The sequence below is a fragment of the Vigna umbellata genome, chromosome 1, assembly GCF_029865625.1.
Source record: "Vigna umbellata cultivar VRB3 chromosome 1, Vumbellata_1.0, whole genome shotgun sequence".
Classification (NCBI taxonomy): Eukaryota; Viridiplantae; Streptophyta; class Magnoliopsida; order Fabales; family Fabaceae; genus Vigna; species Vigna umbellata.
In genome coordinates, this window is record NC_142165.1 from 2,419,966 (window position 1) to 2,434,771 (window position 14,806).

A 14,806-nucleotide genomic window follows, 5' to 3' on the forward strand; every position below is an offset into this window, starting at 1 on the left:
TAGTTTCAGATTGTGCCTTTCATTCTTAGAGAACTCTTCTCATTCTCGTTTCGTGGTTGTCGTAGTGGTGTCGTGTTGGTGGAAGCGTCTTCTCACAGTTCACATCAAGTGTGCTTGGGCGTCTAGGTTGGTTCCGATTTCTTTAACCTCAGATCTGATATATTGTATGATAGTTGAATTGTGGTTGATGTTTATGCTTGTTTTGTGCTATTGATGATGCATTTCTAGGATTGGATTATGCATTGATTGATCTGTCATAGGGTTGAGAGTGCTCCTCCCTACACCTCACGTATCCCATCCTGTGGCTACTTTTATTTTTCCAATTGTGCCCCTGTCAGAGGAGAAAAATCTTTGATTGCTTTATTTTAATTTGACCCATTCTAAAAAAAATCATATCTTGCTGCATTTCATATTCCCAAATCCTACACCCACTTTCTCCTTTCTATGATAGTTGTCTCCCCTCCTCCCTCATTTCTGTTCTCACAATTTCAAAGTGTGAATTTCATTCTCACAAAAGTCTCCTCTTTCTCGTTTGGTGGCTTTCGTGGTGGTGTCATGGTGGTGGTGGCGTATTCTCATAGTTCACATCAAGTTTGCTTGGCATTCAGGTTGGTTCCCATATTTTAAAGCTCAAATATGATAGATTGTATGATAGTTGAAGTGTGGTTGATGTTTGTGTTGTTGTTCTATGTTGTTGAAGATGGATTTCTAGGATTGGATTGTGCATTAACGGATCTGTCATAGGGACGAGAGTGTTTCTCGCTGCACCTCGCTTATCTCATCCAACTCCCTGATTTTTAATTTTCTCAACTGTGCCCCTCTAAGAGAAGAAGAATCTTTGACTGCCTTATTTTAATTTAACCTATTATATAAAAAAAAATTCTTACCGCATTTCATATTCCCAAACCCTACACTCCCTTTCTCCTCTTTTTGAGAGTTGCCTCTCCTCCTCCCTCATTTGACGTTTCATAGTTTCAGATAGTGACTTTCATTCTCACAAAACTCTCCTCATTCTCGTTTGGTGGCTATCATGGTGGTATAGTAGTGGTCGTGGCGTATTCTCACAGTTCACTTCAAGTTTGGTTGGGCGTCCAGGTTGGTTCCTATTTCTTTAAGCTAAGATTTGATAAATTGTACGATAGTTGAAGGGCGGTTGATGTTTGTGTTGTTGTTCTATGTTGTTGATGATGGATTTCTGCAATTCGATTGTTCATTGATGGATCTATGGTAGGGACGAGAGTGTTGTTCCCTGAACGTCACGTATCTCAACCTGCACCTCCCTATTTTTTAAGTTTTCGAACCGTGCCCCTGTTAGAATATAAAAATCTTTGACTGATGCATTTTAATTTGACCCATTCTACAAAAAACCCATTCTCTCTTACCGATTTTCATATTTCAAAACCCGACACCTCCTTTCTCCTCTCTTCGAGTGTTGCCACCCTTTCTCCCTTCCTCCCTCATTTGGGTTCTCACAGTTTTAGAGTGTGTCTTTCATTCTCAAAATACTTTCCTCATTCTCGTTTGGTGGTTATCGTGGTGGTGTCATTGTGGTGTTGTTGTGTTATCGTGGTGTCTTCTCACAGTTCACATCAAGTTTGCTTGGGCGTCTAGGTAGGTTCCCATTTCTTTGAGCTCGGATCTAATAGATTGTATGATAGTTGAAATGTGGTTGATGTTTGTGCTATTGTTTTGTACTATTGATTATGAACTTATGGGATTGGATTGTGCATTGACGGATATGTGATAGGGATGAGAGTGCTTCGCCCTACACCACACATATCTCATCTTGTATTTTAATTCTCCCAATTGTGCCTCTATCAGAAGAGAAGATCTTTGACTACTTTATTTTAATTTGACCCATTCTACAAAAGCTCATTCTCTTTTGCTGTATTTCATATTCCCCAAAACCAACATCCCCTTTCTCCTTTTTTCGAGTGTTTCATCCCCTACTCCCCTCCTCCACTCTTCCCTCATTTGAGTTCACACAGTTTCAGAGTGTGCCTTTCATTCTCATTGAACTATCCTCATTCTCGTTTTGTAGTTGTCGTTGTGGTGTCGTGGTGATAGTGGTGTCTTCTCATAGTTGACATCAAGTTTGCTTGGGCGTCTAGGTTTCTTCCTATTTCTTTAACCTCAAATCTGATAGATTAGATGATAGTTGAAGTGTGGTTGATGTTTGTGTTGTTGATTATACATTTCTGGGATTCGATTGTGCATTGATGGATCTTTGATAGTGACGAGAGTGCTTCTCCATGCACCTCACCGATCTCATACTCCATCTTCCTATTTTTTAATTTTCCCAACCGTGAGAAGAATCTTTGAATGCTTTATTTTAATTTGGACCCATTCTACAAAAACTCATTCTCTCTTGCCGAATTTCATATTTCCAAACTTGATACCCCTTTCTCCTCTCTTCGAGTGTTGCATCCCCTCCTCTCCTCCTCTCTCATTTGAGTTCTCATAGTTTTAGAGTGTGCCTTTCATTTTCACAAAACTCTCTTCATTCTCGTTTGGTGGCTTTCGTGGTAGTGTCTTAGTGGTGTCATGGTGTCTTCTCACATTTTACATCAACTTTGCTTGGGCATCCGAGTTGGTTCCAATTTCTTTAAGCTCGGATCTAATAGATCGTATGATAGTTGAAGTGTCGTGGATGTTTGTGTTGTTGTTTTGTATTGTTGATGATTCATTTTTGGGATTGGATTTTACGTTGATGGATTTGTGATAGGGACGAGAGTGCTTCTCACTACACCTCACTCTCATCCTGCATATTCCCAAACCCTATACCTTCTTTCTCTTCTCTTCGATTGTTGCCTCCGCTCCTCCCCTCTTATCTCATTTGAGTTATCATAGTTTCAGATTATGTCTTTCATTCTTAGAGAACTCTCCTCATTCTCCTTTCGTGGTTGTCGTGGTGGCGGTGGCTTCTTCTCACAGTTCACATCAAGTGTGCTTGGGCGTCTAGGTTGGTTCCAATTTCTTTAACCTCAGATATGATATTGTTGGTGTTTGTGTCGTTGATGATGCATTTTTGGGATTAGATTATGCATTGATGGATCTGCGATAGGGACGATAGTGCTTCTTTCTACACCTCACGTATCGCATCCTACACCTTCCTATTTTTTAATTTTCCCAATTGTGCCCCTATTAGAAGAGAAGAATCTTTGACTGCTTCATTTTAAATTGAACCTATTCTACAAAAACCTATTTTGTCTTGCGGGATTACATAATTATAAACCCCACACCCCCTTTCTCCTCTCTCCAGGTGTTGCATTGCCGCCTCCCTTCCTCCCTCATTTGAGTTCTCATAGTTTTAGAGTGTGCCTTGCATTCTCACAGAACTCTCCTCATTCTCGTTTGGTGGTGTAGTGGTAGTATCGTGTGTCGTGGTGTCTTCTCACAATTCGCATCAAGTTTTCCTAGGCGTCTAGGTTTGGTCCAATTTCTTGAAGCTAAGATCTAAAAGATTGTATGATAGTGGAAGTGTGGTTGATGTTTATGTTGTTGTTTTGTACTATTAATGATGCATTTCTGGGATTGGATTTTGCGTTGATGGATCTATGATATGGAAGAGTGTTTTTCTCCCTGCACCTCACGTATCTCATCATACAGGTCCCTGTTTTTTAATTTTCCCAATTGTTCCCTTGTCTAAAGAGAATAATTTTTGACTGCTTTATTTTAATTTGAACTATTCTATAAAACCCCATTCTGACTTGAGGCATTTCATTTTCCCAAACCCTACACCCCCTTTCTCCTCTCTTTGAGTGTGGCCTCCCCTCCTCTCATCCTCCCTCATTTCAGTTATCATTGTTTCAGATTGTGTCTTCCATTCTCACAAAAGTCTCCTCATTCTCGTTTGGTTGTTGTCGTGGTGGTGTCCTTGGGTTGTCGTGGTGGTGTTGTGGTGGTGGCGGCGTATTCTCACAGTTCACATCAAGTTTGCTTGGCATCGAGGTTGGTTCCCATTTCTTTAAGCTCAGATTTGATAGATTGTATGATAGTTAAAGTGTGGTTGATGTTTGTGTTATTGTTCTGTGTTATTGAAAATGGATTTCTGGATTGGGTTGTGCATTGACGAATTTGTTATAGGGACGACAGTGCTTCTCCCTACACCTAACGTATCTCATCGTATAGCTCGGTGCTTTTTAATTTTCCCAATTGTGCCCCTGTCAGAAGAGAAGAATCTTCGACTGCTTTATTTTAATTTCACCCATTCTACAAAAACCCATTGCCTCTTACCAAATTTCATATTTGCTAACCTGACACCGCCTTTTTCTTCTTTTCTAGTGTTGCGTCCCCGCCATTTGAGTTGTCACAGTTTCAGAGTGTGCCTTTCATTCTCACAAAACTCTCCTCATTCTCATCTCGTGGTTGTCGTGGTGGTGTCGTAGTGGTGACATTGTGTTGTCTTGGTGTCTTCTCACAGTTCACATGAAGTTTGCTTAGGCATCCAGGTTGGTTCCCATTTCTTTAAGCTCAAATCGAATAGATTGTATGATAATTGAATTGTGGCTGATGTTTGTGTTGTTGTTTTGTACCTTTGATGATGCATTTCTGGGATTGGATTGTACATTGATGGATCAGTGATAGGGACGAGAGTGCTTCTTCCTACACCCCACGTATCTCATCTTGTTGCTTCCTAATTTCTATTTTTCCCAAGTGTTCCCTAGTCAGAAGAGAAGAAGCTTTGATTGCTTTATTTTAATTTGACCTTTTCTACAAAAACATATTCTCTCTTTTTGCATTTCGTATTCCCAAATCCTACACCCCTTTTCTGCCGGTTGATGTTTATGTTGTTGTTATGTGTTGTTGTTTAAATTTGGCAAAAATATTTAATATTTTAAACTTCAATCTATATTTGATGATGATAAATAAGATTCATGATAATAACATTAAATTATTATATTATAATAAATAAAATGTCTTTATATAAAATTTTCAAAACATATTTAGTAAAAATAAAAATGATCAAATGAATATTTAAAAACCATTTGATATGTCATTGAACAAAGTCACATAAATAAATAAAAGATTGTATAATAAAGTATTTTGAAGGGCTAAGAAAACTTTGAAAATATCGAATCACTTAGACCATTAAAAGATAATGATGATGAAAATTATTTTATCAAAACTTATGAAGCTCCAACACGATTCTAACATTGCATGTTCTCATTTTTCGATGCACTATTGGCACAAAGACACATTGGGTGTGCATGACATTAAACGGTTTTTTTGGGCTAGACACAATCCTTTTCATGGTTGTGTCACAGAAGACATGATATTGTTCCAATAAGACACTAAAGTTGTTATGACCCAATATTAGACATGAGTGTCATGCAAAAACCACATGATTGTTACGCTTACTAAAGTTGTGAGCTTAACATTATCATCATAACTAAGTGTGGAAATTGCTACATTATTATTCACAATTATTTTCATCCCTAAAATTTCAGTCAATCAATTTTGAAAATACTTTTTACCATTGTTTTGATTAGTATTGGTTCCGCACCACTTATTCTGAATTTTCTTTTCTTTAATAATGTTTGGCATTGGAAGGACTTAGAAAATAGAGTATTAGAGTAGATAGGTGTATTAAAATAATGAGACCAAAATTTTTATTTTCAAATAATCTTATAATATAAATAGAAATTTCTAAAGCTCGGTTCATTATCTAAATCACCTCTATCTCTCTAAAACACTGTTTGCTTTCCTTTCTCTACCTTCTCTCTAACTTTTCTAAAGATTGGAGTCTTTGATTGACGATTAGGAAGTGCCTAGACGATCCTGGTGTCAAGGGCAACAATCTTGACCAACTAAATATCTTATTCTGAGTCGGTAAGTCGTTTTTCCCTTTTTCCCATACGTTTTTGAACCATGATCATACAATTGTTTTTGTTTGCATGTATCTAGTAGTTTCTTTCTTCAATTCTCAGCTCAATTTAGGTTATAAGAGTTGTTCCCTATCATCAATTAGTGATCTGTAGGTGTTTCTAGAGTTTCCTTGCGGTGGAAGGCAAGGTTGGAGTAATCCTGTGAGCTGGGCAGTATATCTCTGAGGTAAGGGGAGCTAGAGTACTTTGATTTTTGGAATTTTGTTGTATATATAAATGGTCAGCATGTGAATCATGACTTATTAACTAAATTTTTGTTTTAAGGTATTATTGAGATGTATTTTGAATGTTATGGTGTGTCAATCGTTGAACTATGAATTTAACTTGATTGAATGATGTTTAATGTGTGATTGGCTGTGTTAGAAGTTAGAAATTTGAGATAATATGAATTGGTTGTGAATTGAGTCATCATGTTGTGGTTTAGAGTAGTTTATGTTTGTTTTAAGTTAACTGGAAGGATGTGAGGTAGTGAAAATGAGAACTAGGAGTTAAGGGCTCAATTGGTCTGTTGGGCCAGTTTAGGTAAGTCAAATGTGACTTGTTTGAGTCATCAAAATGGTGAAAAATAGGTTCAAAGTGATAGATTGTGATTTGAGTGTCTAAGTTGATGAATTTGATGATTTCAAGTAGAAACTGATCCATAAACACTTTAGATTGATGTTAGAAAGGTTTAGGAACGTTTAGTCAAGTCTAATTAGGTATATAATACAATTTAGGAGTGTTAGAAGTTGGGAAAATAGATAGAATTAGTATTTGGGGTTTGGGTTGCATAATTTTGCAGATTTTCGTTCTGCAGATTATGCAGACTCACTGAGCGAATGGATTCCCACAGCGAGTCATCCTGGCGAGATGCTCTCTACCAGGGCATTCGCACAGCGAATTGGTGCAATGTGCGAATGGTTTGAGAGGTTTATTCTCTGTCTGATGATCCGCATGGCGAATCGGGGCGTTATGCTCCTGGTTGGGGTGTGAGACTACTGCCATTTTTATTCGAATAGCGAGTAGGAGCGAAAGGTCCGAGTTAGTCTCCTCTTTATTTCTTTGTCTTGAGTTGAATTAAGTTAAGTGTTATATGCATTGTGATGTTTGTTTGAGGGTGTATGTTTGATTATTATTATGAGTAAATTTAAAAGTAAAAGTATGTGATTCAAAGTGGTGAATGTAAACTTCAGTGTAGAATCTCTTGGTGAGATTCGAGGTTGTTTAGAATGAATGCATGAGCTCAGTCTTGGGGGTTATCCTGAAACTCCAATGGTCTTTCATTCTCAAGTAGAGAGGATTGAACCATGTCGTGAGGAGTAGTAGGAGGGTTTAGTCTTGGAGGCTTCCAATATGCTCCAAGGTGTGGTACAGACTAACCTCGTGAGTGTGGTAGGGTGAAACCCATTGGCAATGGCTTTGCAAAGCAGTAGAGGCCACCACGAGTGCATGACACACCATAGCTCGACAATCATTCTAGGAGGACCCCTTATTCTAGACCATCCTCTTCTGGGTCTAGGGGTTCTTCCTCTCAACCTTCAGTTCATTCAGGGCAGTCTAGCTTTTCTAGTGCAGCGAGGTGTTATTCTTGTGGAGGGCCTCATCTTCAGTCGGTTTGCCCTCAGATGGCGAGGTTCAAGAGGTGCAATATCTGTAGGCGCGAGGGCCATTATGCTAGAGATTGTCCTACAGTGTGGAGGACAGATCCTCAGACTCAAGAGGCTGGGAGAGCATTTTAGAGGGGCAGTGCCAGACCGCAGGCATCTGGTCGAGTTTATGCTATATCTGGTGCTGAGGCATCCATTTCAAGCAACCTTATAATCAGTAGCTGCTTATTGTTTGGAAAACCTTGTTGTGTATTATTTGATTCTGGAGCGACACACTCCTTTGTGTCAAAGGCTTGTGTAGAAGAGTTGGGGTTGTTACAATATGATTTGATTGTATCTACTCCCACTTCGGGATTGGTCAAGACATTTATAGTATGTGCTAGATGTTCAGTGGTTATGGAAGGGCGTCAGTTAAAGGTAAATTTGATTTGTTTACCACTACAAGGGCTAGAGGTGATCTTGGGAATGGATTGGTTGTCTGCCAATCACATTCTCATAGACTGTGGTGAAAAGAAGTTAGTGTTTCCTAAAGAGGAAGAGGCAATGCTTAAATCTTCTGGGAAGTTGAAGCAAGAGATGATTGGAGGAGCTTGTTGTTTTCTAGTGATGTCTCATGTGGTAGTTAAGCAGAGTGGGCGGAGTGTAGATCACTTAGTGGCGAGTGATTTTTTGGATGTGTTTACTCAGGAAGTGCCTGGGTTGCCTCCTTAGAGAGAGGCTGAGTTCTCTATTGATCTGGTGTTAGGTGCAGGGCCAGTATCAATAGCTCCTTATTGGATGGATCCATCAGAGTCAGCTGAGCTGAAGAAGTAGATTGAAGATTTGCTTGAGAAGTAGTTTATTCGGCCTAGTGTATCGTCGTGGGGTGCGCTTGTGTTGCTTGTGAAGAAGAAGGATGATAACTTTAGGTTGTGTGTGGACTACAGGCTTGATGACTTGATGGATCATCTGCATGCAGCTATTGTGTTCTCCAAGATAGACCTAAGATCAAGTTATCATCAGATTCTGGTCAAGGCAGGTGATGTGCAGAAGAATGCCTTTAGGTCCAAATATGGTCACTATGAGTATGTAGTTTTGTCTTTTGGTGTGACTAATGCTCCAGCCATATACATGGACTACATGAACAAAATCTTCAGGCCGTTCTTAGATAAGTTTGTTGTTGTCTTTATAGATGACATACTCACTAGTGCAGTAAGAGAAAATGGCACCGGTTACTTTTGCTTATAGGCACCAGTTCTACAACCGAGGCATATACAGGCGAGGTAAAAAGGTGTAGGTTTTATGCCTCAGTTATGAACTGAGTCAAAAAGGATAGGATTATGCCTCGGTTTTTAGGTAACCGAGTCAGTAACGTGTTGTTTTTTTAATTTTTTCAAACTTTAGGATATTGATTCACTATGGAATGATCTTGCTGATGTTCCTAAAGCTGGTAAACAATCATCCTTATCTCCTTGACATTGCTTGTTGACCATTGCTACCTTCAAGCTTTCCTTCCTAATCACCATTTTCCTCACTTCTTGCTCCTCCTTTGGCTTAGGCATCATCTGTTCATGGTCAGCCAACCAATAAGCCTGTTTCAGGAGTGGAGAGTCAGAACTCAAGGCTTCATTTGGGGTTCATAGCATAGTAAGAACAACAACATATCAGAAATTACTACATACACCACAAAGCAATACACAACACACAAAGAAGCTTCATCGCACCTTCATCGCACAGTATACAACATCATCAACAAAAGAGAAGCTTCAAGAAGATCCTAGAAGTTTGTCAGGAACTAACATGAAAGCGCGAACAAAGTACTTTCATTTGCCTTCTCCGCAGGCAACGATTCGGAGGCCGTCGGGGGACCACTGAAGGTGGTCGATGCGCCCGGAGAGGACTCTTAACTCCTTCAAAACGAAGTCGTTTCGCGTGCCCCAGATCCTGATGGTACCGGAGGCGTTGACGAAGGCGACCCACTCGCCGTTGGGGGAGCAACGCGCGATGGTGACCGAATAGGCATGTTCCCCGTAGACAGAGACGTGAAGGGGATTCTCGAGGCTCACGATGACCACAAATCTAGCATTGGTGTAGATAGTGGAGTTGGACTTTGCGTCGCCGAAGACGAGGCTCACGATGTCGCAACCGACCAAGCTCTGTTTCAATTGATGCAATCTAGGGTTCATAGCGGCGCGAGGCTCGTGCATTTGATTCGATTGTTGCAGGTACCATTGCGAGGAGACGAACTCGTGAGGTTGAACAATGACTCAATTTAGGGTTCCATGGCAATTGGGATTTTTTGATTTCTAGGTTTGCAGGTGATGAAGATGAATGGTGGTGCATTCTGCTTGCACCGCTGTCCAGATTTCTCTGATCGAATTGCGGTGTAGATGGAGGTTGCAAGGCTGACGACGGAGCTTCGTGAAGATGGCCATGGAAGATTCTTTGTCACGATGAAGATGAGGCGCAATTCTGGTGGCGCATTGATGGAGGATAGCGGCGGCGCTAGGTGGCTGACGGCAAGATGGCTAGGGTTTCGCCCAATGGTTGGAGGTCGCAAGGAAAGAAGAAGAACGAGGAGGCGCGCTAGGGGAAGAAGGAAACTGTGTAAACTTTTTCTCAGGTTTCAATAAATTTGAACCACTAAAAGAGATACTAACTCGGTTCATCTCTAATCGATGCCTTAAAGAGCTAAAAGAAATTCAAATTAACTCGGTTCATCTACTAACCGAGGCAGCGAAGTGCATAGACTTCGGTTCTTTCTGAACCGAGGCATATAAGTTCACCTTAATTACAAAAATGCCACCGCGTTTTAATATGCTTTAATTTTGTAAAAACCGAGGCATATTAGACGCGTTAAAAGACTTTTTTTTACTAGTGACTTATTTATTCTAAGACTCGCGAGGAGCATAAGGATCACCTTAGGAAAGTGCTTGGAGTATTGAGAGAGAAGTTGTATGTTAAGTTGTCTAAGTGTGATTTTTGGTTGGAAGAGGTGCAGTTTCTGAGGCATGTCATCTCAGTTGGTGGCATTTCTGTGTATCCAGTCAAGGTTCAAGCAGTGCTTCAGTGGGAGAGATCTAAGTCTACCACTGAGATCAGGAGTTTTGTTGGTTTAGTGAGTTGCTATCGTAGCTTCATAGAAGGATTTTCTAAGATAGTAACACCGTTGACTGAGTTGACAAGGAAGGATCAGCCTTTTGCTTGGACGGACCGATGTGAGACTAGTTTTCAAGAGCTAAAGTAGAGTTTGACTAGTGCTCTAGTTTTGGTGATCCCTGACACAGGTAAACCTTTTGATGTTTTCTGCGATGCCTCATATCAGGGGTTGGGTTGGGTTGTGTTGATGCAAGAAAGTAAAGTGATTGCCTATGCTTCTAGGAAACTCAAGGTTCATGAAAAGAATTATCCCACTCATGATTTGGAGTTGGCAACATTGGTTTTTGCCTTGAAGATTTAGAGGCACTATCTCTATGATGCACAATTTCAGGTATTCAGTGATCACAAGAGTTTGAAGTATCTCTTTGATCAGAAGGAACTGAATATGAGGCAGAGGAGATGGATGAAGATCCTGAAAGATTACGAGTTTGATCTACTCTATCATCTTGGGAAGGCAAATGTGGTTGCGGATGCCTTGAGCAGGAAGTCAGTGCACGTGTCAACATTAATGGTCAGAGAGTTGGATTTGATGGATAGTTTCAGGGATTTGAGACTGTAGGTGGAGTTGGAGTCATATTGTATCAGATGCAGCAGTCTTGTGGTGTCGAGCTATCTGTTGGGCCCTATTAGAGAGAAGTAGTTATCAGATGTTGTGCTATAGAGGTCAGTGTTTGATTGGTATAGAGCAGCATAGAGACTTCGTTTTGGGGGTTGATGGTATACTACGGTTTAGAGGCATAGTCTGTGTTCGTAGTGATTCGAAGCTGAGGAGATTGATCCTTGAGGAAGAGCATCAGAGTCATTTTAGCATGCATCCTAGCATGACTAAAATGTATCAGGACGTCAAGGAATGTTTCTGGTGGTCTTGGATGAAGAGAGAGGTATCACGGTTTGTATCTTCCTGTTTAACTTATTAGAAAGCTAAGGTGGAGCATCAAAGACCTGGAGGTTTATTGCAGCAATTGGAGATTCCTGAGTGGAAATGGGATAGCATAGCCATGAATTTTGTTACCCATTTAAAATAGACGATCAGAGGTCATGATGCTATCTAGGTGATTGTAGACCGGTTGACCAAGAGTGTTAACTTCTTGGCAGTCAATTTAAGGATGTCTATAGCGAAGCTTGCTCAGTTGTATATCAGAGAGGTGGTGAGACTGCATGGGGTGCTTTCCAACATTATATCAAATAGAGATCCACAGTTCACATCTCGTTTCTGATAGACGCTTCAGAGTGAGTTGGGCAATCGACTACAGATGAGTTCAGCCTATCATCCCAAGACTAATGGCTAGTCAGAGAGGATGATCCAATAACTTGAGGATTTGCTGAGGACGTGTGTCTTGGATCACTTGGGAGTCTAGGATGAGGTGTTGTCGTTGGTGGAGTTCACCTACAACAACAGTTATTAGGCCAACATTGATATGGCACAGTTTGAGGCACTGTATGGGAGAAGATGTAGACTGGGCCAGAGTTGATTCAGTGTTGACTGGGCCAGAGTTGATTCAGTAGACTACAGATAAAGTGAAGTTGATTCAAGAGAAGGTGCGGGCTTCTCAGATTAGGCAGAAGTCTTATGCTGATTAGAGGCGGAGACAGTTGGAGTTTATAGTTGGGGACCATGTATTCCTCAAAGTGACTCCTACTACTGGGGTAGGAAGATTCATTCGTGCGAGGAAGCTATCTCCTATGTATCTTGGTCCTTATCAGATTCTGAGACGTATAGGGTCGGTTGCTTATGAGATAGCCATGCCACCCCAGCTGGCGAATCTTCATTCAGTGTTCCATGTCTCACAGCTCAGGAACTATATGCCTTATCCTTCTCATGTGCTAGAAGTTGAAGATGTGCAAGTTAGAGAAGATCTTTCAGTGGAGATGCAGTCTGTCAGGATTGTGGAGAGCCAAACCAAGCAACTTAGAGGAAAGACCATCAGTCTAGTCAAGGTTGTCTAGGATAGTAGGACAGGTGATTCCACTTGGGAGTTAGAGGAAGTTATGAGAGATTCATATCCTCACCTGTTCTCTAGTAAGTCTAATTTTCAAGGACGAAAATTTTTGTTGTTGGGAATAATGTAAGGACTTAGAAAATAGAGTATTAGAGTATATAGGTGCATTAAAATAATGTAGGTGTTTCTAGAGTTTCCTTGCAGAGCAAGGCAAGGTTGGAGTAATCCTGCTAGCTGAGCAGTATATCTCTGAGGTAAGGGGAGCTAGAATACTTTGATTTTTGGAATTTTGTTGTATATATAAATGGTCAGCATGTGAATCATGAACTATTAACTAAATTTCTGTTTTAAGGTATTATTGAGATGTATTTTGAATGTTATGGTGTGTCAATCGTTGAACTGTGAATTTAACTTGATTGAATGATGTATAATGTGTGATTGGCTGTGTTAGAAGTTAGAAATTTGTGATAATATGAATTGGTTGTGAATTGAGTCATCTTGTTGTGGTTTAGAGTAGTTTATGTTTGTTAAGTCAACTTGGAGGATGTGAGGTAGTGAAAATGAGAACTAGGAGTTAAGGACTAAATTGGTCTGTTGGGACAGTTTAGGTACGTCAAATGTGACTTGTTTGAGTCATCAAAATGGTCAAAAACAGGTTCAAAGTGATAGATTGTGTCTCTAAGTTGATGAATTTGATGATTTTTAGAAAGGTTTAGGAACGTTTAGCCAAGTCTAATTAGGTATATAATACAATTTAGGAGTGTTAGAAGTTGGGAAAATAGATAGAATTGGTATTTGGGGTTTGGGTTGCATAATTCTGCAGATTTTCATTCTACAGATTATGCAGACTCGCTAAGGGAATGGATTCGCACAACGAGTCACCCTGGCAAGATGCTCTGTGCCAGGGTATTCACACAGCGAATTGGTGGGTTGTGCGAATGGTTTGGGGAGTTTGAGCCACTGCTTGGGGCTCTCGCATAGCGAACTTGGGCGATATGCGAGGGGTTGAGGTTTGGTACCTCTGCGAGTTAATTCGCATAGCGAGATAAGTCGTTGTGCGAGCAACTCCTGGTTTCGCCTTGCGAATAGGGTGCGCGGAGCAACAGGCTGAGTTAGTATCCTTTTTATTTCTTTGTCTTAAGTTGAATTAAGTTAAGTGTTGTATGCATTGTGAAGTATGTTTAAGGGTGTATGATAATATATAATTAAGTATTATTATGAGTAAATTTACAAGTAAAAGTATGTGATTCAAAGTGGTGAATGTAAACTTTAGTGTAGAATCTCTTGGTGAGATTTCAGGTTGTTTAGAATGAACGCATGAGCTCAGTATTGGGGGTTATCCTGAAACTCCAATGGTCTTTCATTCTCAAGTAGAGAGGATTGAACCATGTCGTGAGGAGTAGTAGGAGGTCTTAGTCTTGGAGGCTTCTAGTAAGCTTAAAGGTGTGGTATAGACTAACCTCGTGAGTGTGGTAAGGTGAAACCCATTGGCAATGGCTTTGCAAAGCAGTAAAGGCCACCACGAGTGCAAAGCTCAACAATCATTCTAAGTCCGGACAAGTCAAGTCTAGAATATAACATGCTAGGATGTTTGATTTAGTTACTTTGCTTGATTTATCTTGTGTATGTTATGTGCTATTAATTTGTATGTTTTCTTTTACATCTAGCTTACCCTTCTGCTTGTGTTTGTATCTTGTATGTTTGGTGTTCTTTCTATGCAATGATCATCCTATGGATATGAGAAGAGGGAGATGAGGTGTCTTTGGAATAGACTATGGAGGGCGAGGATGTTGTTGTTTAGTTAGTTAGGTTATTTATTTTTAGCATATTGTTTTGGTATACTCTTATGTATATAAAGTTTTAAATTCTACGGTTATTTTGGATAACTGTAAACTTTATACTTTATCTTCCAGTCTTTAAGTGTTCTCTTTTATTATTTCTGTGACTAGTATTACATGGTTTATTACTATATTTTGATATATTAGAGGCATTGTTGTTAGTGTAATTGTCATGTAGGAAAAATTTTATTATTCAAATCCCTTACTTCTAAACAATTTGATAGATTTTTTTATTCTTACTTTTAAACTAAAGTTTGTTTTCCTAAAATATGCAAACAATTTGTTGTCTCTTTATCTTACTTTCATCTTTGTCCTTTTTATCTAGATTACTTATTTGAAAGATAATATTTTTTTTGAAGTTAAATATGTTTTTAATTTTTAAAAAATAAGGATTATAGTTAATTTTAATTTAATGT